The 23,449-nt window shown below is 40.1% G+C and overlaps 1 long non-coding RNA gene across 1 annotated transcript in view; it reads right to left on the reverse strand.

The window, feature by feature from the left end:
• Positions 1–474: 474 nt before the first annotated feature.
• Positions 475–23,449, reverse strand: part of LOC147873238 (uncharacterized) — a 68,362-nt gene continuing 45,387 nt past the window's right edge. The window contains exon 4 of the long non-coding RNA XR_015536165.1: positions 475–641. This is a non-coding gene — a long non-coding RNA (uncharacterized LOC147873238). The remainder of the gene's footprint in view (positions 642–23,449) is intronic.

The raw sequence follows: 23,449 nt of genomic DNA on the forward strand, positions 1-23,449 counted from the left end.
GACGTTTCTGAGCTGCTTACTACCTCTGAAACATCGGTAAACGTCTATCAGAGTACACGGCTCAACAACCCAGAAGACATCCATCCTCAGACTCACCGACGTCAGAACCTGAAATCTTACTCTATTCCCGAGTTATGATGATCTGACTACTCTGAGGACGTCGATGTTGGTTTTCTAGGTCGTAACGCCATGTGTTAACTTGTAGGTAGACACTAGTTTTTCGGAGAAACATATCGCTTCCATCTTCAGTATTGGATTTCCACCGGTAAGTCTACACAGAGTTACAACTCAGAAGACCAACATTGACTCCCCGGTGGAAGTCGGCCGATAACATAGGTAGTTACTTCAGTGACTGAGACATCCGATTTCTTAGCAAACAGACCCCAAGGGACAGGGGCCCTCCGCGGTCCAAAGCCCAGACGTCCTGTTATCGGGACTAATACACAGAAGAGAAGAAAATGTCTCGGCAGGGGATCGAACTGCGATAGGTAGACAGACGCCAGTGACCGAACTGTACTTTAGCCCTCGATCTTAAGCTGCCTTTTCCAGCGCACGCCAAGTCAGGGGCACAGCCACTGAATCCGCAGGGAGCATCAGTCGTGCTATCTGCTGGGCGTATGGCGAGTTATGTGTGGTGTGCCCTGTGGGCAAAACAGAACCAAGTTCGATTATTGACTTATCATGAAATCTGCATCACACATTATGACATCTGAGGTTCTCAAGGCGGCAAATACGATTTCTGTCTTTGGACAGACTCCAAGATCCTAAAATCAAACCAATACAAAACCAAGACGGTTGTAGGATGATATTAATAAGAAATACGCAACTAAATTGTGTTATGAATATCTGGTGCCCCGGTTTAATATTAATTTCGTATGGTTTAATTTGCGAGTATTAAAACTGGAATTAAAAAAAATTTCAAAACTGTGAATTCATTAACGTAGCCGGTTTGTATTCCACATCCTGTGACGTAATTAAAACTAGCATACGAAAACAACAGGTCCAAGGACTTTCCATCACTTGTCTAGCAAAGCACCAGAGAACGCATTCAGTACGAGGACCAAAATAGAAAGAACATCGGTGGGCCTCGAAAGGGTAGCAATTGCGGCCCTTCGAAACACAATACGCACTCGAAACTCAAGTGCTAATGAACTTCTCCTTGCCGCAATTAACAACCGACAAGAACTACGGCAATTACAGAGAAGCCAAGGTTTCCACGGAAAAGAGGAATTGAAGAAGTCTTCGGTGTATCTTCAGGCCCGCCCGCAAACAGCTCTTTCGTATTTGCGTGGAAAAGTGTTACGTGTCGCACGGTTTGTGACAGCGGACGACTGTTTCTTCGGTAATGGTTCCGCAGTTAAGAATGCGTGGAGCTGCACCTCCATTCATCATACAGCTTGGCCTTAGTCAAGGGAAAAATAAGTTACCTTTATTTAGTAGGATTTGTGGTTCTCAAGGCTGTGAGTACGAAGATGGAGTTGTAGTCTGGGCTATTATTACGCTGATTATGGAGGCAGCAAGGACCTCTGAAACGTCGGTAGACTTCTACCAGACTACACGGCACAACAGCCCAGAAGACAGCCATGTTCGCACACTTATTTCTTACATCGAATTTTGCGGTAGTGTCAATATCCAAAGGAAAATGAGAACACGGATGAAAATATTTCTTACCCTATAGCCAATAAAAGGAAACCTTCGCAATTTTCATTTTCCTGTCGTCTTGATTTTTCCGGATTACCATACGGAAGGGCACAGCGATTTAGTTTGACAGGGCAGTTCGCCATAAAAAAAAACCCTCGTACGTCCTGGCTCTCCACTGTGTTTTAGTTGAGCGTGTGGTAACGTGGGGGCACTGATGTCGTGACACTTGTAGGAATGAGTAAGAGGGTAGATTATCGGACAAATGAAGATTGGGGCGGAAAAGAAGACCCCATTTCTCGAAAAGCTTTACCTGTCTACACAAAAAGAGAGTAAGGACAAACATAACATAAATTGTCTGCGCGTTTTATCAACTGTACCCGACCGAGGAGCGCAACTAACTTACCGCGGGTGGTGTTATTGTACAGACGATCTTCGGGGTCTTACGGACTGACACTCGGGCACGGAAGCCCGAAGATTTTAAGGCAGCCAGTATCTCCTTCACCCCAAGTACACCCGAAGCCTGTTACAGCCTCCTATATTTCATAACGTCCACAGTTGATGTGTTGTCAGTGAATAAAGAATCAATAAACAACGCCGGAAGACACGATTACAGTCAGTAAATAAATCTGAAGAAATATTCCGGTGTCTTTGTAAAGCATTGTCCCGGAATTTCCTTGAAGTGACTGAGGAAAGCCAGGGAAAACCGGCCACTCGTCTGGATTCGAATCAGATTCCTCCAGACCCGTCACCCACTCGGATCGTCGAATGAGATGGAAGGACTTTGTCGGCGTTGCTTGTCAACACAGACAGACAGACAGACAGACAGACAGAAATTCTGTTCCCATTACAGTCTTTCTTCTTGTTAAGAATGCAGTAACGCCTTATTCATTGTATTCTTAACACTGACAGTCCGGAAGATGGAAACAATATGTTCCACCGAAACGTCGAGCGGCATCGACGTTTTCACCGCCGTTAGAACCTCATATCTCAGATAAGTTGTCACAATCACAGATTCCTCAGCGTTTGAGTTCTAAATTGTTCAGTATTAATTCATTTTACATACCCCGAAGAGAGGGTAAGTTGGGGTTGGGAATTCGCAATGGCTGAAATCAGATACGCAACGCCACCTCCTTTTTCCACCACCAAGACTCAAGCCCTGTGTAAAATATCAATCCGTCCTCAGAGTTTATCCCTTAGGCCGCCCCAAGAGACAAACCAAAATGTATAAAAACGAATGAGCAGAGTAAGTTCCAAACGAAATATAAAAAGTCGAAAGGTTGGGGGATGGAGAAGGGGCGGTAAGAAGCCAGGACTGTGGAACATGTACGTATATACAGAACTTGGTGCTAAAGTGTTCTATCTTTCAAGCAGAGATCTCGGTGGACGACGCTGCGTACATGCATATATCGTACAGCATCAGACGACGGACAAGACGCAATATTTGGGAAAGACAAACCTCCGGACATCTTGGACACGATGTCGGTAAACAGACGCCAAGTATCGCGCTTCGAAGATAAAATAAATTCTTCTGGTGTCTCAAAGACGATCCAATCATTCCCAGGAGACATCATCTTAGCCGAAGTTGGTAAATGACAACCGATGATCACTCACACACAAAAATTTTACATTATTTCTTTCCTACGAAAATATTTTTACAGCAACGAATGGACTGGCAAAGGAGAAAGGTTTCTTCAACTCCTACCCCCCGCACAATTCTAATCTACCCTCAGACTAGTAATCCAGGGGCGGACTCCCAAAAGACGGAAGGCAAGTGAAAAAATGAGCGCCGCATTTCCCCATGACTCTTAAAAGTATATCAATTATTAGGGGTTGGTACTACCAACCCTTCTTTCAAATAAATGCTACTGATTTCTCCGCTTCTAAGTATAAGACGTATGGAGACGCGCAGATACACACACAATTGATGCAGTCTTACATAAGAATTTATCAGAGGATTTTTACTTAAAGTTGCACTCCTGGGAAAAGACGAGACTACCTTCATTCTGTAATGTCTTACTTAAGAACGTCTAGCACTACGGTTAGACACGAACTATCATAAATATCACTAAAGAAAATCCGCGAAAATGAATAGAAAAATAATTGGTTATAAATGACGGATAAGTCTAAAATGTTTGCACAAAATCAGATAAAATTCAGTCCACATATTTTTACAAACTACATCGCAGGTCACAGGTCTCATGTCATAACTGTAAAAGTCAAACTTGACAAAACTGTCCTTACTTCTGTACCTACGTATCCATATGATCCCGCTTTAAAAAGTCATTTTTGTTCATTGGCAGCACTGTTTTCATATTTTAACGAATAATGATTTAGAAATCTTCATAAATAATATTTCTGTAAAATTCATTAGTGTTTTTACAACACAGTATTTTGCTTGAAACAGCAAAGACAACCTATGAAATTTCATTCCAGTAATATAAACTTATCCGGCTCGATCAGTCAACTGAGAACTTAATACTACGTCTCCCAGGCAACTAATCAGCTAGCCAGTCATGCCAACATTGCAACGAGAACTGAAGAAAATCAGCCGACAAAACGGAAGACAACTGAAAAGAGATGTTTGTTAACCTTCACGAATTCCCTTTTTTGCTAAAGAAGGAAGGGAGAAATTGGGGTGAGGGCTGGAAGGGGTGGGGTGGGGTGGGGGGCTAAAATAGATGAGAGAGTTCTCCAAGTCAATTACACAGCCGTTTAAAAGGTTAGACTACACGCAACCCTGAAGACACCTCTTTAAACACAGACCCGGGTACAAGGCTGTTGGCATTATCAGATGGCAGATAGCAATGAAATACAAGGGGAGGTTAAACACTTACGTAATCTCGGCACGGCACTTGCTAAGACCTACAGTTTCTCTTTTGGTAACGGAAACTCAGTTTCACAGGCTCCACTATAAGATTTAACGCCCGACGTCACGGAGTCCGCCTATTCGAAACGAAACAGTCACAGTACAGTTGGCACTCCTGCTTCGTATTCGGGAGATCCCGGGTTCAAAGCTCAACGCGAATTTCTGTGATTTTACTCAGACCTTCCGGGCAACCATAGCTTCCTTCCACGACCGTTCTAATTCATTATTCATTAAAAATCCTATTATTCGACGCTGATGTCTGAGCTACTGACAGCGTCGCTAAACTAATCAGCAACTTAATTAATTAATTTAATTTAGTGTTCTGTCTGACGACAGGTCCATATGAACAGGATCCTTCCATCCTTTTCTCGGACTGGGACCTGTTCATATACGTTCTTGGCAGATGATCCAGAAGTGGTTTGCCATTGCCTTCTTCTGTGTGTGAATGGAGTAATTGTTGGGATGCCACGGAGGAAAACTCCGTGTTGCCTAGACCACGGCCTTGCCCAACACAAGTTATAAATTCGGGCACCGCCGGGAATCGAACCCGAGACCCCAGGATTACAAGGCCAGCGTTCTAAACGCTAGACCACCTCATCTTATTATTATTTAGTGTTCTGTCTGACGACAGGTCCATATGAACAGGATCCTTCCATCCTTTTCTCGGACTGGGACCTGTTCATATACGTTCTTGGCAGATGATCCAGAAGTGGTTTGCCATTGCCTTCTTCTGTGTGTGAATGGAGTAATTGTTGGGATGCCACGGAGGAAAACTCCGTGTTGCCTAGACCACGGCCTTGCCCAACACAAGTTATAAATTCGGGCACCGCCGGGAATCGAACCCGAGACCCCAGGATTACAAGGCCAGCGTTCTAACCGCTAGACCACCGTAATTTTCGCCTGATGATTATCTAAATATTGGTCCTTTGCTTATCTAACAACTCAATTCGTAAACGTATGCTATTGTTCTATGATAATTTTTAGTCAGATTGGTTAAATACGTAATTAAATTACAGTTGTTCAAAATGGGTTCCACGCGAATGAGGTAATCGAAATGGCCTCTGTCCTTCCCGTAGTTAAGTATCTGTGTAACTCACAGATAGTACTGGTCGTGACGTTTCAGTCACCCTGCCTTAACAAAAGCCTCTCAGCTCTGAAAACGTGTAATGTTTTATTTTCAACTCCAGCTTCAAATATTCCTATATCACACAGATTGTATGCTTTTGTTATATTTCGTGCTTTTCGTTACATAGTTCATTCTCGCCGGAATGTTGGTATGACTGGCCACTCTCTGTCCATTGTGTTGGTACTAAGCTTCACAATAGGTTTCTCATTTCTTCCACGCGGCTAATATCAACTAAAATCAACAATGGGCCCTCGTGGTTTTCATTTGTCATTGTGATGGTAAATTGGTATTGCCAAAGCGTGAGTTTCTCCAATGAACGAAAAAAGTAAATATTTGTTATTGAGAACGGTTTCAAACGTGTTTCTGGTTACCATTTTCTAATGTTCAGTGTACAAAGGAAATGTAATAAGTTCTGCCTTTTTACTACGAGATGGCACCAGCAGCAAAGAAAAACATTTCACGTGTGTTCCTCTTGAAAGAATCAGCTCCGAAGAAGACAGGTACATATGTACGAAGGGGATTTAATTTGTTTTACATATATTTTGTAAGTTCAGAGCTAATTATTTACGTGTAATATTTTTATGTGATTTTAAAATTAGTTTCGTCTGTCATTACATCTTTGTAAGTAAGTTGACCACCACGGTGGTCTAGCGGTTAGAACGCTGGCCTTGTAATCCTGGCGGTCTCGGGTTCGATTCCCGGCGGTGCCCGAATTTATAACTTGTGTTGGGCAAGGCCGTGGTCTAGGCAACACGGAGTTTTCCTTCGTGGCATCCCAACAATTACTCCATTCACACACAGAAGAAGGCAGTGGCAAACCACTTCTGGATCATCTGCCAAGAACGTATATGAACAGGTCCCAGTCCGAGAAAAGGATGGAAGGATCCTGTTCATATGGACCCGTCGTCAGACAGAACACTAAATAAAATAAATAAATATTTATATGTTTCTGAATTTCAGTAATAAAACCCTCGTCCTGAAACTACTATTTTCAACGAGTGAGCTTTACAGGCTATTCGAGCTGTTAATTATTATTCTTGGGTTCATTTAATATTGATAACACTATATGAGTTGCATAGGTAATATAAAATCAGGTCCAATCGAACACGTACAGAGTTTAACAGCATTAACCAAATTATCGTTGTCATGGAAACGCTTTGTGTTTTGTTTGCGAGAGAAACTAAACCTTTAAATATTATTCAGATCGATCATAAATTTTTACCATAATGATTTCTGTCAAATAAAGGAATTACACATTTTAACGATAACCTACGATTAATGTAATTACAAGCCTCTACTGTGGCGAAGTTAATTAATTTATTCATGTGCTTGGCAAGAGAAACAAACACTGAAACCAACAGTACATGCAACAAATAATATAATATTGATAACATTAACAATAATAACGCGGGAAACTTGTCACATATTAGGAGGTTACATGGGGGTCAGATCAAGAGCCAAAATCTGATGGCAGTATTGGAGAAACCGAAAATTTAAGCAAGCTTAAGTTCACAACTAAGCAAGCTTATAAATCTTTTACCTCATATTTTATGTTTATTACCATCAAAATATGCGTCTTCCACAGTTTTACATCTGCTCTTAACATTTCCTCAGCTTGTGTTAATTCCAAAGGAATGTTTTAAACAATCCTTTATTATGCCATAACAAAAGAATGTCAGACCATAATTTTACTACGTAGTCTTAAAAACATACAGAAATAAAAAAGTGTCCAGTTTTATTGCAGTAAAACATTCTACTTCGTTATAAAATTACAATTAAATTCTTTTAATTTGGAAATTAATTTTTAATGAAATAAATAAAATGAGGTTGAGCATGGAGGGGCACTGAGTCCATCGTAACGTCCGTTGCTAGGGAGATTAAAACGTCACAGGAATGCAGATTCATTCGCGAGCAACTGAGATTCTCGGTGTAAAAGCGCGCTGTTTCGTCGCTGCCCACAGACAACAGTGTGACCAACTGCGCGGAGAAAGAACTGGATAAAGAAATAAGGGAACATGGAAGAATAAATTAAGAAATGCACAGGGTAATAATTCCGATGCTTTCTTCAGAAATTTACCTTTGAACTTGACTGACGGGCCTGTGAATTTCCCGACTGTAGAGTCTTTTCCATTTAAGGATTCCCCAAGCGGAATTTTCCATGTAAGGATCCCCCACGCGGAATTTTACATGTAGGGATTCTCCATGCGGAATTTTACATGCAAGGATTCTCCATGCGGAATTTTTCATTTAAGGATTCCCCACGCGGAATTTTCCATGTAAGGATTGCCAACGCGGAATTTTACATATAAGGATTCTCCATGCGGATTTTTCCAGGTAAGAATTACACACCCAGTTACGCAAGCGCGCAGAAACGCGTGTCAATTTTCATGTAAAGCACCCGTTATAAGTAAAAATAAGACTTATCAATAGATGGAGCCAACAGACACACTGAAACCTGTTTACAGCAAAAACCTAAAAAAAACTCACAAATTTCATTTTTCAAACAAGTTTCCGTCTGATGCACGTTCTTCACTCGACACGCAAAACACTTCACGTATTAGCTGCTCAAATTAAGAGTCGTAAATTAATGATTAATCAATTCTCTTTCATTGGCTTTCTTTCTTTCCTTACCTCTGTTTACTACTTTCCTTCATATTCTAATACATTTTAAAGGCAACAATTTTCAATATCACACAAACTGAATTTGTAATTAATTTAGCGTAAAATTAAAAAGCAAATTAACGTAGGCCCATTTTTGCTGAAAATCTCAGGACGCAATTAACTGCATTGAATGAGTTGACGTACTGATGGTTACTCACATATTTATGAAATTTTCCGCCTTTCATCGAAACCGAGGGTTCATTAAGACTGTTCACAAAAGCGCACCAATGGACCCTATCCTGGGCTAGACAAATCCGATCCACAACTCACACGATATTTCTTTAAGATTCGCTTTAATATTATCACCCAAAGACGTATCATCTCTTCAAATTTCCGACTAAAATTTTCCGTACAAATCTCATTTCCAAATATATACTACCTGCCCTCAAATCAATAAGCAAATAAACATGGAGGAAACGATTACTACCCCCTTGTACCAAGCAACCCTTTAAGCACAACACAAACACCGCGTCCTTATAATTAAGAATCTCTTTTTTGGAACAGACTGTATCCCTGTTCCATATCTGGAGGTTGAATGTAAGTCTACTTGTCATGATAATTATTTCCACTGTTAAGAGCAATATTTGGAAACTCAGAAGGAGACGGGGCAATTGTATTTTGGACCGCGCCCATAAAAATGTTTACGACTTCAAAATTCTCCCCTCCTGCTCGCTCGCCGATACAGTAGAGCAGTAAATATGGTTTAATTAATGCAGCGAGGCAGCCCGGACGCTAATGACGTCCTAATAGCGGGTTGCCTCCCCCCCCCCCCCCCCCACCACCACCCACGTACAACCAGAACAGACTGCCGCCCCGAATTCTGCTTGCTAGTACGGTCCAAAATATTCCACACACATCGACATTACAAGTTACTACAAGGTGTACAAATTAATTTTTAGCAAACAAACCTATCTACATGATAGACTAGAGTCTATTGGGTGAGATAATTTTCTAAATCACTATTTGGACTTTTGTCTCCAGTTATAATCGTTGTCATGGTAATGCTGTTAGGGGTTTTTAAGCCTTATAATACTTAATTACCTGACATCTAAAGTAATTAAGTAATTAATTATTTAATATAACTCCATCTATATTATTTATTTCTCATTCGTTCTTCGTTGGCTGTACAGCTCACTACATGCATTAACCAGCTTTGCTGAATTCCTTACTAGACACGCTGTAGGATACCTCTGATGGGTGATCAGCGTTGAGCAAAACCACAGGCCAACACACAACAGAAAAAAGGAAAACACACATCAACGCCTCGAGTAAAATTAGAAACTAATGACTACAATGTTCGAACATGTAAGTCCCACGCCCTAGACAGTATTGCCACCCATATAATGCTTTATTACCTTCATTGAAGAGACTCATTTTTAAATTGTGCTATAAAAATCGATTACTTCACAATCAACGCTCAAATTTGCTGCAGACAGGGCTACAATGCCATCCCATAATGCCTTGCGATTGTTTTTAATTTTATTTGATTTAAGAATATTTCATATAAACCACGGGCTCTTTATTATTACATTGTTGACACAGCCATCTACCAGCAGAATTAGGCAGCACAACTACCACTGTGGTTGGCAGAGCCATCTACCGGCAGACGTCTAGTATTATAATAGTCTCACCCTGAATGCTGAAGTTTTTACTTTGAGGAGGGGCTAATTTGCATCTGTGCATGTTCTGAGAATTTCTCTAACCCCTCAGAGCTACGCTGTGTTGTTCGCGAGTTACAGTCTGCGAATAACTGATCTGGCTTTATTAGATTGTACATGATTTATGCCGAAACCACACACACAGTTAACGGGTTACGATCCGCTCGTATTGCGCGCTGTTAACTCGTAATTTACTGTGCAGTCTGACGCTTTCAAGATCGCGTCGCTCACAATCGACCTCTCGGCACTGTGGACCAACAGCATAAATCATAAATCGGAAGATATTTTCAACATTTTTTTTTTTTTTTTGATATCTGTTATCGGTTTGGTTGCGGACAACATCAAACTGAATAGCGCACAGACAGTTGAATAATGACTTCCGAACAGCATTATTAAAATTTTTCAAAAAACAAAGCAAATTTATTTCAACATGTGACCAATTTCGTGCAAAACAGTGATAAGTTCTGTTACCACAAATCGTTTTTATTCAGATTTAAGCCCACTCAAAAACTGATAAAAAAATAATTTTATGTAACTAATTTCTCATCATATTCCTTCTTCCTCCGTGTTATTTCTTACGTATTTGGAAATATTTTCTCATACACGCAGTATAAACCAAGCACAGCAGCCCGTGAGTGACATAATCTACTTGTGACACTGTAAGTTATGCACCCCGTACAACAGCGTCACATAACCCATGTTCTACCCATCACTCGGTACAGCCCTCAACATAATTGTCTTATTAATGTCGTTCTGGGTTGTAACGCCCTGTGGACTCGTACGTAGAGATAAACATTTCGGTGAAACACAGTCTCATATATATCAGCCCTGAAGATGGAGGCAGTATCTTCCACCGAAACACTGGGAAACGTATAGTCTCACGCATAGACACAGAATCTAGTTTGCAACTCGAAATAATTTAACTTCGGTAAAATGGCAAACTGTGATCTTGGTTCTTAGATGCGTACTGGACGCCAAGAGTTCGACGCCCGCCGCTGAGTCCAGCGGCCGAGGAATGAAACTGACAAGTCACCTCGATACGATGCCCGGGGTTAAAATACATGGAGATGTAACTCCAGTCCCACATACGTCTTCTCGATGTGATGCTTAATTAAGCACAGAGCAACATTACTTAGTGCCTTAGGCTTCAGAGGACGAATTAGGACTCAGGACTTCGATGTTATAACACTTCTAATTGCATTGCCTTCCACTTGATTTCAGACTTTCGTGATATCTGATATTTATACGGTCTATAACGGACCAAGTGACAGCTTTACTCTTGTGGCAACGCCTTCAGATTATGAGCTGTTAATGCAACAGCGCACAGTACGCTGCTAAATTTATCGTTCATTTGTTTCAAATATCAGATGGACTACGTCGCTTAATATCCTAAAATTTAGCCGGAGAGACATTCCCTCTGCTTACTACAATACTGAGATTCATTAACATACAGCGCTGTCCAAAAGTAACAGATCATTAGATAAAACACTAAATGCTAGCTGGCTTCCTCAGTCCCTCCAGGCCAAATCCGAGATAGCATAATAATGTAGGCCACGATCACTTCCCTCTGTATATTTTCAATTTATCTATCGCCCTAACATTCGACACTAAACATTCTGAGCAACGGACAACGTCGTTAAATAAACCACAAAATAAACAAAATAATAATATACTTTGTAGAACTTTCGGATTTATATACTAATTTATATCGCTAACCTAGAAGCTGTCTCATAATAGATCAAAATCTAGATTTGAACACCAAAAATGGACCACTATTGGAAAGGATTTTGAGGGTTCCCTGATATTCTGCTTCTCTAATTCACGTGTTCTCCCATCTCCTTCTCGGTCTTCCAAGTTATGTTTTCCTAACGGTACCTATACGAAAATTAACATCCTTGATTTGGTTTCCCTAACGACATTACGTAAAAAGTAAAGTTTGTCCCACTATACGCCATGTAGGCGTTTGGGGTGAGAGGAGGTATAGCTCCTCCCTTCCTTGACCTCGGCACTAGATGGGGGTGAGTGGTCAGCATCACGCCCCGGCCGGCTTTACCCCCGGGAAAGGACCCCGGTACCCATTGTAGAGGAGGCTGGGTGGGCCCCAGAGCCGGTCTGGACGCAGAGGCTAGAGGAAAAATCCTCTGCCCCCGTCGGGGATCGAACCCCGGCCGTCCAGCCCGTAGCTAGTCACTATACTGACTGAGCTATCCCGGCTCATCTAACGACATTACGTAATTTACATAAATTAAGAAGTTTTTCTGTTATTTTATATAATAAATTCAAGTTCATATCGTCTATACAACTGTTTTGAAAGTCTGTATGCATTGTTTGACTCTGGTACAAAGGCATGAGCTGGCAATATTTTGAAAATCTTCAATAAAATCAAACCTAACCTAACCTAACCTAAACCAACCTAACCCAACCCAACTTATACTAACCTAACCTAAACAAACATTGCGTTCAACCTGAAAAAACCTTTCTAAACCATCCAGAGAGTAATTCAAAAATTTTCCAATAAAAAATTTAGTCTGTCAGTGATCCAATAAGTTTCGTCAAACAAACATCAGACCTGACCTCTCTCGGCAGTATCCATCACTTCTGATTAATATCAGCCACCAACGCCTCAATTTTATTGCAAAAAAAATTCAATTTCATAAGACGAGCGAAAAGGGGCGATGCAAACAGCATCCCCGAAACAGAGCACACGTTAATTGGAACGTTAACAGTGAAAAGGATGCCGTAAACTATAACTTGGAGATTGAATAGTGAATATAGCGGATGAATTCGGAACTAATAGGTACGTGTAAGACGGTTTCTGTGACGTTCGAAATTCAAAACAAAGGTCTTTTCAGTACAAAGCACTCGAGATAAGATCCGTACGTATAAATCCATGCTTTCTGTGGATGTTATAATACCTCTCAGTAACAAATTTTTTATACACAGAGTACGTCGATGTATTGAGTCTGTTCTAAATGGAAACAAAATGTAACAGTGAGCCCAGGGTTTGTCATCTGTTTGAGAACAAAATTTATACAGAAAGTCAAACTAAATTCTGTAGATTCTAGTCAATGCATTTCAGAGTTTGTGTCCACGTTGCTGTTATTTTCAGAAGACGTGACTGGAATCTGAGACTTCGTTGTACTGAATGAACGAATGAAATTCGTATCGTAATATAGAAAAATTGGCATTCAAAACTATAAGGTCTAATCTTTTAAAACTTTTTAAACTGGACTTCATTAGCTGTTACCACTTTTAACACAATTTAGTTAATGGAAACCTACAAATATAGTTGATATCTTGCATCCTGCATTCCTGCACGGTATAATAAATTGCAGGTATGAAAACGTGATTACTCGAGACTTGTTTTTATACGTTCACTCAGACAATTAATTATGTCGTTTTAAAATTTCATGGCGTATTACGTTCTACATGAGAAAACAAATCAGTGTGCATATGTTTCGTTGTTTTCTGAGTTTCCATGGCAACGCTAATCAACGTTGCAGCAGGGAGTTTTAGCATTGCTGTTTGGAGTTTGTTCAAATAATATATGAGCTACTGCTAACAGCACTCCAAAGAGAATGCTTCGAGAAACTTCGAAGTAAATAAGTGTTAAAAATTTTCTGACTGCTGATTGCACGAATTCTCATGCAATTGGCTACGGTTTTAAGGATGGAGTCACATGTGTACTGAAATATAACACGCAGACGAAATTAAACGATACGGAAATCAAGGAAATTAAAACAGAAAAGAATAAATGTCACAGTGCGCTGGGTTCTGCTGGTAAGTACAAAATGCTTTCCTCTCGAAATATAAACGAGAACTGCAAAATTTGATTAGATTACGTCATTCCTATGAACGTGAGAACAGACGAAGGTCGAAATGCGTACTCCTATTTGTACAGGAGGCCTGCACAGATTTCAGACCTTTTCTGCACGATTCTGTGTCCTTAATTTCACCTGACAGTCATTTATTTCACGCTTACTGGCAGAGATGATAAGAATAACAGATACTTTTACGCAGTCATCAACATAGCGCCGCTGCGTGCGGATAAAAACAATAAAAAACCACATTTCGAGTCAAAAAAGGAGAAAGAAGATGGCTGTCTTGTTGGAAGTGTCACCGTGTGGTCTGTTAGATACTGAACGCCGTTTAAGAGGAACCCACTGCCTCCATCATCAGGGTAACAAACGCGCGGAAAAATCCATAATCAGTGCGATGAGTGACTAATCGCCCTGATGATGTAGGCAGTAAGGACCTCCGAAACGTTGGTAAACTTCTATAAGACTACACGGCGCAGAAGACAGCCATCTTCAGGGAGAAATGAGAAGAGAAAATCGTGTATAAAGCAGAAAACAGGAAACAGAAAGGCATAGAAAATAATTAATAGGGAATAAATTTTAAAAAAAATAGTATATGAGGAGAGAAAGAGTTTGAGAATCCCTGTAGCAGTCCATCGATTCACTGTGAACAACAGAGCATTGCGCGGGGTTCACGAAAGTTGTTCGTCAGATTGTAGCATGGTTTAAGCGATACAAAAAATTGCAAAGTTCTTGACACTTCCGTTCAGCCCTCCTCCTCTCTCTCTCTCTCTCTCGTCCTTCGTACTTCACGGTTGCTATGTTACACGGGAAACGGCTTGCCAAACTATGCGACAAACTTGTTCCAGCGTCGGAGAAGCAGTTTATCACGGGAAATTCAAACACTGCGCTATAGCGTATGTACGTACTATCCCACGGGATATTAAGTGTTTTGTGTGCGTTGTGTGAAGTTAACTAATCTTGACACCTCACTTTACGTCAGTTTAACCATTGAAGGAAGAAAATAGACAGGGAGTACATTACTCCTATAGTGTGTTTCAAAATAAAATTCACGAACTATGCCAATTAAAATAATTAATGCAGCGTAGTTCCTGTCTTAAAACTTTCAAGTCGTAGCGGGGGTCGGGGTCAAACATATTTTTAAAACTGTTAAATTTCAATTCTGACGTCTGATAGCATGAATATTGGTATCAGCTGGGATGTGCCGTGTAGCCCAGATGATGGAGGCAGCAAGTACTTCTGAAACGTCGGTAAAAGTCTACCAGAATACACGGCGCAACAACCCAAAATACACCCACCTAAATACTTGTTATCCTAAGGACATGAAATGTCACAAAATCGGGACTCTTTTAAAAAAAACTCGCAAAGAATGCCTGTGGCTTTTGTCAAGTATTTCGTAATGTACGTACGTAGAGTTCTTCTTAATATATTTAAGTACTTGCGGTAAGTTACGAGAATGACCTGTTGAAAATATTCTGCTTTGTTATCCTGTTGAAATCAATGATTTCCAGAGTTTTAACCCCGCGACATTGAACAACTTCAGCCGAAATCTAATGAAATGAGAAGATGAGATAGAAAGAAAAGCGATGAAATGGGGAATGATTTAATTAACGAAGGAAACCTGCATCACAAAATGGGCCGAGCAGACAGCGGGGAGCCGGAAACAACACTACAGGACGTTTAAAAAGCCTCTTCCCTTCCTTCACATTTTATTCCTACCACTTAAATCTACGTGTCTTTCTTAGATCAGATCGTATTTACAAGATTTGCGAGTCTTTGAGTTTTCAAATCATGTTTGTTTCAATTCTTCGTCTTGTTACAGAGGGTAGCTTTGCCGACGGCAATAAAACTAGAATATTCTACGCATTTCTTACATCGCCATGATTTTTGTTCGTCATTTAAGCAATCTTTATAAACGCTTTCAAGCTCGTCTAAATAACATTTAATAATTCAGCCCGTACCGCGAAGAAAACACAACTCTTCACCATTACAAAAATCAACTGGTTAACGCTGTTTAAGGAAATAATCGTTGTTTATGAGTCTAGTCCGTACCGCAAAGAAAACACAACTCTTCACCATTACAAAAATCAATTGGTTAACGCTGTTTAAGGAAATAATCGTTGTTTATGAGTCTAGTCCGTACCGCGAAGAAAACGCAACTCTTCACCATTCCAAAAGATCAACTGGTTAACGCTGTTTAAGGAAATAATCGTTGTTTATGAGTCTAGTCCGTACCGCGAAGAAAACACAACTCTTCACCATTACAAAAGATCAACTGGTTAACGCTGTTTAAGGAAATAATCGTTGTTTATGAGTCTAGTCCGTACCGCGAAGAAAACACAACTCTTCACCATTACAAAAGATCAACTGGTTAACGCTGTTTAAGGAAATAATCGTTGTTTATGAGTCTAGTCCGTACCGCGAAGAAAACACAACTCTTCACCATTACAAAAATCAATTGGTTAACGCTGTTTATTCTGAGAATCACGAAGAACACGTAATAATAAAGCAGAGTTATTTATAGTTAAAGCAGATGACTTCGGTGCATTTAGCTTCGACAGGCATCTCTCAGCTGCTCGTCCTCTGTTTCTGACGTACACCGGACGGCGAGAGGTGGGAGTTGGGGGGTCCAAGAGATGCTGTATCGACTCCAGTTGTCAATTTTGCCAAAGTTCCCTGCTGACTTCTTGAGGCATTTGGAGATGCTATTTCTCCCTACACAAAGTTGTTGACCGTTTCTATTTTCCCCGAACGTTTCAATTTGTAATGAAGAAACGTTCATTGCAGTATTTTGATTTGTACAGCACTTAAATTTATTTTACGTTCGATCAAATGTAACGAAGACTTAAATCACTGACATGATGAACGGTGAACATTCGAAAGCCAAGAGTAGATCTATTTTTGGTCTACTTGGCTATTCATAAAACTGCTTTATTATTTTAATATTTTAGTCTCTTCCCATACATTTGTCCATCTACCTTATCCTTAATTATAATTAATTATTCATCAATCATTAACATCTTGCCATTGCATTAAAAGTTTCGAAAACTCCACAGCTAGAACAGTGTCGTTAAATACACATTCATTATATGTAAAAATGACACTATCCGAGAAGCATTACTCAGATCTCTATTGGGCTTTTGAAATTTCTGAATGAATTTTTCCGTGATTTTACTCAGTTCTTCCGGATGAATGTTTCAAATCCTCGGCTATTCACCACTTCATTCGACTCTATACACAACCTCCGCAGTTCACATACCGAACGATTCGCGTCATTTGACTCTAAATAAATCATGTACTTGCTGCAGCATCCTGAAATAAGCTACGAACAAATCAACGTGTGCAGTACTGTGATACGCTTGTGGTTGTGCACCAGGTAGAACTAGACCCGGTCCCCTCGTGTGCAGTGAAGGTTGAAGGACGGTTCCCGAGGGATGCATTGGGAGCCTTAACACGGAGTTTGTGGGGAAACAGCGCGGAATACAGCCTCATTCGTCTTGTTTTGTTGAGTTGCCATAGCAATGTGTGACTGGAAGTCAGATAGCAGCGCCAAGGTTTCGTATTCTGCAACATTCTTGCGTTGTTTACAAACCAAAAAGCGAGGAGAAAATTCCTTGTGTGCGGCCAACTATTGAAACATTCATTAACTTTTACCCTCCCGGCCATCAGTCAGTCCCCCAGGAGAAAGATTTTAGCACAAAATATGGCAGTGTCTTCGATGTACGTCCAAATATCATCAGGATCACAGCATCAAGGAGGATGAGACGGGCGGGAAATTAGCATCAGGGATATACGAGTTTCAAAAGGTGAAAGAAAAAGACCGCCCGGAAGACCAGGGCGTAGATGGGAGGATGATATTAAAATGGATCTTACACAAATAGGTTCTCTGGATGGTGTGGATTGGATTCATCTGACTCGTAATAGGGAATGTTGCCGTCGGTAATCAGTCTTCGGGTTCCATAAAAGACGATGGTTTCCTTGACTACCCGAGTGAAGTGTTCGCTTTTCAAGGGCTATGTAGTTAGTTATTTAGTTAGTTAGTAGTGGAGCCATTTATATGTGATGTTTTTCATTATTGTAGTCGTTTACATTCCCTATATTTGTCGTCAGACGTTTTTGCTTAAAAAAAAAGGAATTATTGTCAAAACCACAGTTTCAGGGCTGTCCAACCCATAACCACGCGACTTCACACGGATTTCCAAATTACCGTCAACTCTCGCTATTTCCAGTCCTCTGTGTCCTTGGTGCATTGCGATTTATCTAACTTAGGGGAATTCAAATTTATGCGACAAAGTTCTGTTCTCTTCTCTGTCGGCATGAATGTTGAAATAATTTATTTTTAATTTGTTTCCGCATTGAACACGAAAATATTTTAATTACTCGGATATCTGGATATTTTGTTGCGTCCTAGATATCGACGTCTCGCAACTTCGAATCGTGAAACAAAGAAGACGTATCGGATTCCATTCAAGAAACAAGAAACTAAGGCGACACAACGGGTTATTAAACTTCACGGACGAGGACACAGCTTAGCCGCATCAGCGTCACCTATCACATTCGAAAATCATGTCAGTACACAGACAGCCCAAAAACATTATTTCAAAAAAATTTCCCTCAAATTTATTTTAATTTTAAAAAATTCCGAATTTGACAAATCTATTTAAAATGCATTTCGTGTTAACAAAGGTCGCGTTGCGAAATTATAAATGCACACAAAAGTTTAGTCGGAAGTTTTCTTGTGCCTGGGAGTCGCCATGGCTTAGAGTTTAAGAAGACTGATGTCAAAAGAACCTAAAGACACGTGGTGTTGAGTGAGTCAATCGACCCTTTTAAGACACGGGTACCGTAAGTTAATATTTATAAAATATGTATTATAGACTTCGGTCAGAGTACTAAAATATTATTTATATCATTTGTTTGTTTGTTTGTTTGTGAGCTGTTTATCATTCAATCCTGCGTTTAAAGTGAAAAGATAAAGTGTATCAAAGACGATAATAACTGCACGTCACGACAAATGGCCGAAGCTTTCAACCCGGAACTACGCGAAAGACAACCTCGATAATTTCTTTTCTTTATTTTCAAAATTACCAGACGATGTCTAAAGGATCTGAGAATTTTAACTTGGAATGCTACAAAAACAACCGATACCACCAAATATTTTGGTAATTAAATACACAGAATGACGAAAGAGGAGACGCGATTTATTTAACTCGAGTTTATGAGATGGTAAAGTTGCGTCATATTGTGATATAATAAATATATATTATTTAAATCTTAAATAAATATTAAAATATTACAATAATTAACATTTAAAATATTTAAAATATTTTTCACGACATGTTTCAGTTCTGAAACATGTCGTGAAAAATGATGGTCTAATGTAAATCGAATATTTCGATAAAGAACATCATTTAATATTTTAAATATTTTAAATGTTAATTATTGTAATATTTTAATATTTAATAAGAATTTATTGTGATTAGACGGACAAGATTTAAATTATATATACGAGTTTACTTTTTTAAAGAAAGCGTCAAAACATTCACTTTATGAAAAATCATATGCCACTATTGCGTATACCAAGAGACGCAGTTGAATCTTACGAACTCTCCGGATCAAAGTCGCTGGTACTGAAAAGAGAGAAGGAGAATCACTGAAAAGAAAAGAAAAGAAAAATAATAATGTTCGTCTATGGATGTATCGAACAGACTGTACTGAAGGTAATAACTTGTATTATTTAACCGTTCACTTCCCAGAATGCCCCACGTTCGACAAGACGCTAAAAATGAGAGTAAAACAGGAACACGTAGTTAAATAAAACTGTTACATCAAGAATGTAACAAGTCTCAGTTTGAGTTTAATACCGCCGATCACAATGACAGCTCCGTCCTGACAGCTCGAAAATTGGATCTTAATCGTGGGTTTGAGTCCCACTCGATATATTCCTGTGAACCATCGTTTTTTATGTATTCCCCTCTGTAATCAGAGGCCATTCAAAGAGCTGATCCCCCGTATAGGACGCCCTGCCAAATGTCTAAATTGATTCATAACTTCATAATAGATTCTAAACTACTTAGAAGCGCTATGAGGTCTGGTTCCTAAAAAAACTAAAAAAACAACAACATCATATTACGTCGAGGTTGGTGTTCACCGTTGTAACGCCGTGTGGCCCTGTTAGTAGACACTAAACTTTCGAAGAGAATACAATCTCCATCTTCAGGGCGTTACTACCAAACTTCCACTTGTCTTAAGGGAGAGAGGATCTGACATTTCGTCCCGATATCAACCTGGATGGACCCCCAGAGCTGGCTTGGGCGTGGTGGCAAAGAGAATCCCACCTTGAGCTTGAATTGAAAACCCGGTCCCTCAACCCGTAGCCAATCACTCTTCAATCAGATTTGCCCATCCCATATCCCACACCAGAAAAAAAGAGTCTGCATAAATACTGAACTGATTTTCTTCTTAGGTTCCATTAAAGGTATCAGCAAAGTCCCCCAAGGAACAGATTCTTTATTAAAATACCCCAGGGTAAATCCTACTTCATTCACCCGAACAGGTGTTCCCCATAAACCGCGCAGGGTGCAGGCACTATTTCACAGTTTGTATTTGCCATCCTCCCTCTCGGTTCTCAAATGACACAACCAATTACCAAAGACTCCCGGTGTTCGTAAGCGACTGCACACCAGCTCCTCACAGTTTATGAAATATGCTGCCATACATTCCCCCGCGTTTAACTAAAACTGCCTGTCGCGTTTTCATGATACAGTTAAGGACATAATACTGTCTGCTTTCTACCACTAGACTTGACAAGCATTTCAAATTCATGGGGCTAGCTCCAGAATTACGCAACAGCTGGTATCAACACGTCATAGTGACGTCAGATACTTGGCTTTGTAGGTTTAATAAGATGAATTTACGCGAATTTCTAAAGGCGAAGGTTACACAAGTCGTAAGTTGCTTCATAAATGGTTGGAAGAAATTAACCATGATCTACCACGGAAATAGCAGTCGAGTAACTGAGGTACATTAGACGCTGACAGTCGCTCAGCTGGCAAAGAAATTCAGTAACTTTTGTGGAACTATAATGTTCATTATCGTGTTGACAAGAGCCTGTTACCGGAATCCGTCCTGAGATGCATGACGAAAGATTAATTAATATACGAACGAGATTCGAACAGGGTACTTTCCAGATAGGAGGCACGAGTATCAACACTTAATGAGTGACACTGTGTGAGATTAAACGGACGCTTATACGCGAAAAATTGAAAGGATTAAGTTACAACATTTGGAAATTACGATACAAAAGAAAAATTGCATTCATACAAAAATTAAGAGCTGATTAAATTGGTGGAATGTTTTTTTGCAGCGTAGTTTAGAAACTCGTATTCCAGTGTGCTATCTGAAAACTTAAAGATTTATAAAAAAAAATTAAAAACCAATAATATTTGCTGTTGTTTTGTATGGATGTAAAATGTATTCTCTGAAGTTAAGGGAGGAGAAAAGATTGAAGGAACATGAGGACCGCGTGCTGAGGATGGCTGGAGTGAGAAAACTACATAAATGTTACTCCTCTTGACGAAATATTATTTTGGCGATAGGATGAGATGGGCGAGACATGTAGCTCGCATGGGAACGTGATAAATGAGTACATAATTTTAGCTTGAAAACATGAAGGGAAGAGAACGCTGGGAAAACTTAGGCGTATATACGGGATAATATTAAAGTGAATCTTATAGAAACATGTTTGGAGGATGTGGATTTGATTAATCTGACTTAGAATATGGAACGGTGGCGGACTATTCTGCTCGCGATAATAAACCTCCGGGTTCCATTAAATAAGGGAAATTTCTTGACTAACTGAGCGACTATTAGATTCTCAAGAACTCTGTTGCGTTGAGTCGGCGAGGAGGAGAATGAGTGTACGTAAGGTATATAAATATACGATCACTGCTCCGGGATGAAAATTAAATTGACTTTAGTTATTACCCGTAATAAAAATGTCGTCTCTCCAATGCATCCGCCATTGGAATGTTATTCACGAGACCCGACAGCCTACTAATTTGCATTCCTGCAAGACAGACTCATACGCCATTAGAGGTCCATTGATCTAATCGTGTTACTGCTGCCATCTGCTCGGGCAACAGTGGAATACAACGGAATAATTCGCTACTGCAATATGAAATTCCAAACTGTTATTTTCCATCAGTGAATATCTGATTGTGTAATATACGTTAAAAATGAAGTTTTACTTACAACACTTAGCAAAATCCAAACGGAGAAGCTTACAGTTACTTATCTAGTGAAGAAATTAAGCGAAAGTAAAAATGCCCCTCTACACGCCATGGTGAAGCTTGAGGGAAGAGCAGATATAGCTCTTATTCGTTCCTGACCTCTGCACTAGATGGAGCTAGTGGTCAGTGTGACGCCCCGGGAAAGGACCCCAGTACCCACTGGCTAGAAGGCTGGGTGGGACCCTGAGCCGGTCTGGACTCAGAGCATAAAATAAAAATCATTTGCCCCTACAGAGGATCGAACCCAGTTAGTCCATCCACCACATCTTCTGCCCCATGCATTCAGCTTCAGACGTCAAAGTACTTTATAAGATATCAAGTGACCAGCCGCGTCAGTTCGGAGTAGAAAAACCAAACGTTTCGGAGATCTTATCTGCCTCCATCTTCAGGAAAATCACCGTATAAGTCCCGATATATTAGTTTATGTTATTATTGGTCATTGATGTGTCATTCGGTGGGACTTATTTCTCGGACGATGTCAGTGACGAAGGCATCATTCCATTCACATGAGCCATTTTTGCGGCTATCAGCGTGTGAAGTTGACTGAGGCAGGACCCGTCCCGTTTTAATATAGATCGAACATAAAGCTGTTTAGAGAAAGGGCCTCTGCCCCAGTCCCACAATTTCTGCACTTCATTAACGAAAATACACTGGTACTCCCAGTGGGAGGGGAGCACATTAAATACAGGTAAATTTATGACGTAACCTATTCGTTCCGGTAACTAAAGTCAGTCATATCGAGTAGAATAATTGCGTGTAGCCATATTAGCAAAGCAAGGAAGCCGAGTGGCAGGTTGAAATTACGGATGAGGAGAGAGGCACGCGAAGCCAGGCTTGCTTCGAATTTTAAATAAATGTCACAGTTAAGAAAATTTAGGCTCTTGCGTGAGAGAGGCAATGCAGTGACTTGCGAAAATTTAATTCAAATTAACTTTTCTCCTTCGCATCGCTAATGCGTTCAAGAACTGTTAAACTTTAGTGCAGTGTATAAACAATATCGCGTTTCGTTTTTCACAAACAAATCACATAACTCAGGGCGCAAAATGCTGATAATAAAAATGTTTCACCCTTACAAATCTGTTGCATCATACTAAAATTATTATCAAGGCTAGAAAAGAAATTTATAACATTTTAGATACTTCGTTGCAGTAGTTATCACACTGTGGTCCGCAAAATGTTTACAGATATTAGCTTGAAAATTACGCTAGAGCTAGGCGCAAGTATCAATGCCTATCGCCTTACAACTGACCTCACCGTCGCTTCCAAAAGCAGAATCGTGACCAGTCCAGCATGGACCTCTGAAACGTCGGTGGACATCTACCAGAGTACACGGCGCTACAATCTAAAAGACAGTAATCTTCAGACTCACCCCAGCGAAAACCTCAAAT

This window comes from Zootermopsis nevadensis, unplaced genomic scaffold (assembly GCF_977971745.1).
Source record: "Zootermopsis nevadensis isolate Lab colony 2312 unplaced genomic scaffold, Znev_1.0 Znev_ptg000021l, whole genome shotgun sequence".
NCBI lineage: Eukaryota > Metazoa > Arthropoda > Insecta > Blattodea > Termopsidae > Zootermopsis > Zootermopsis nevadensis.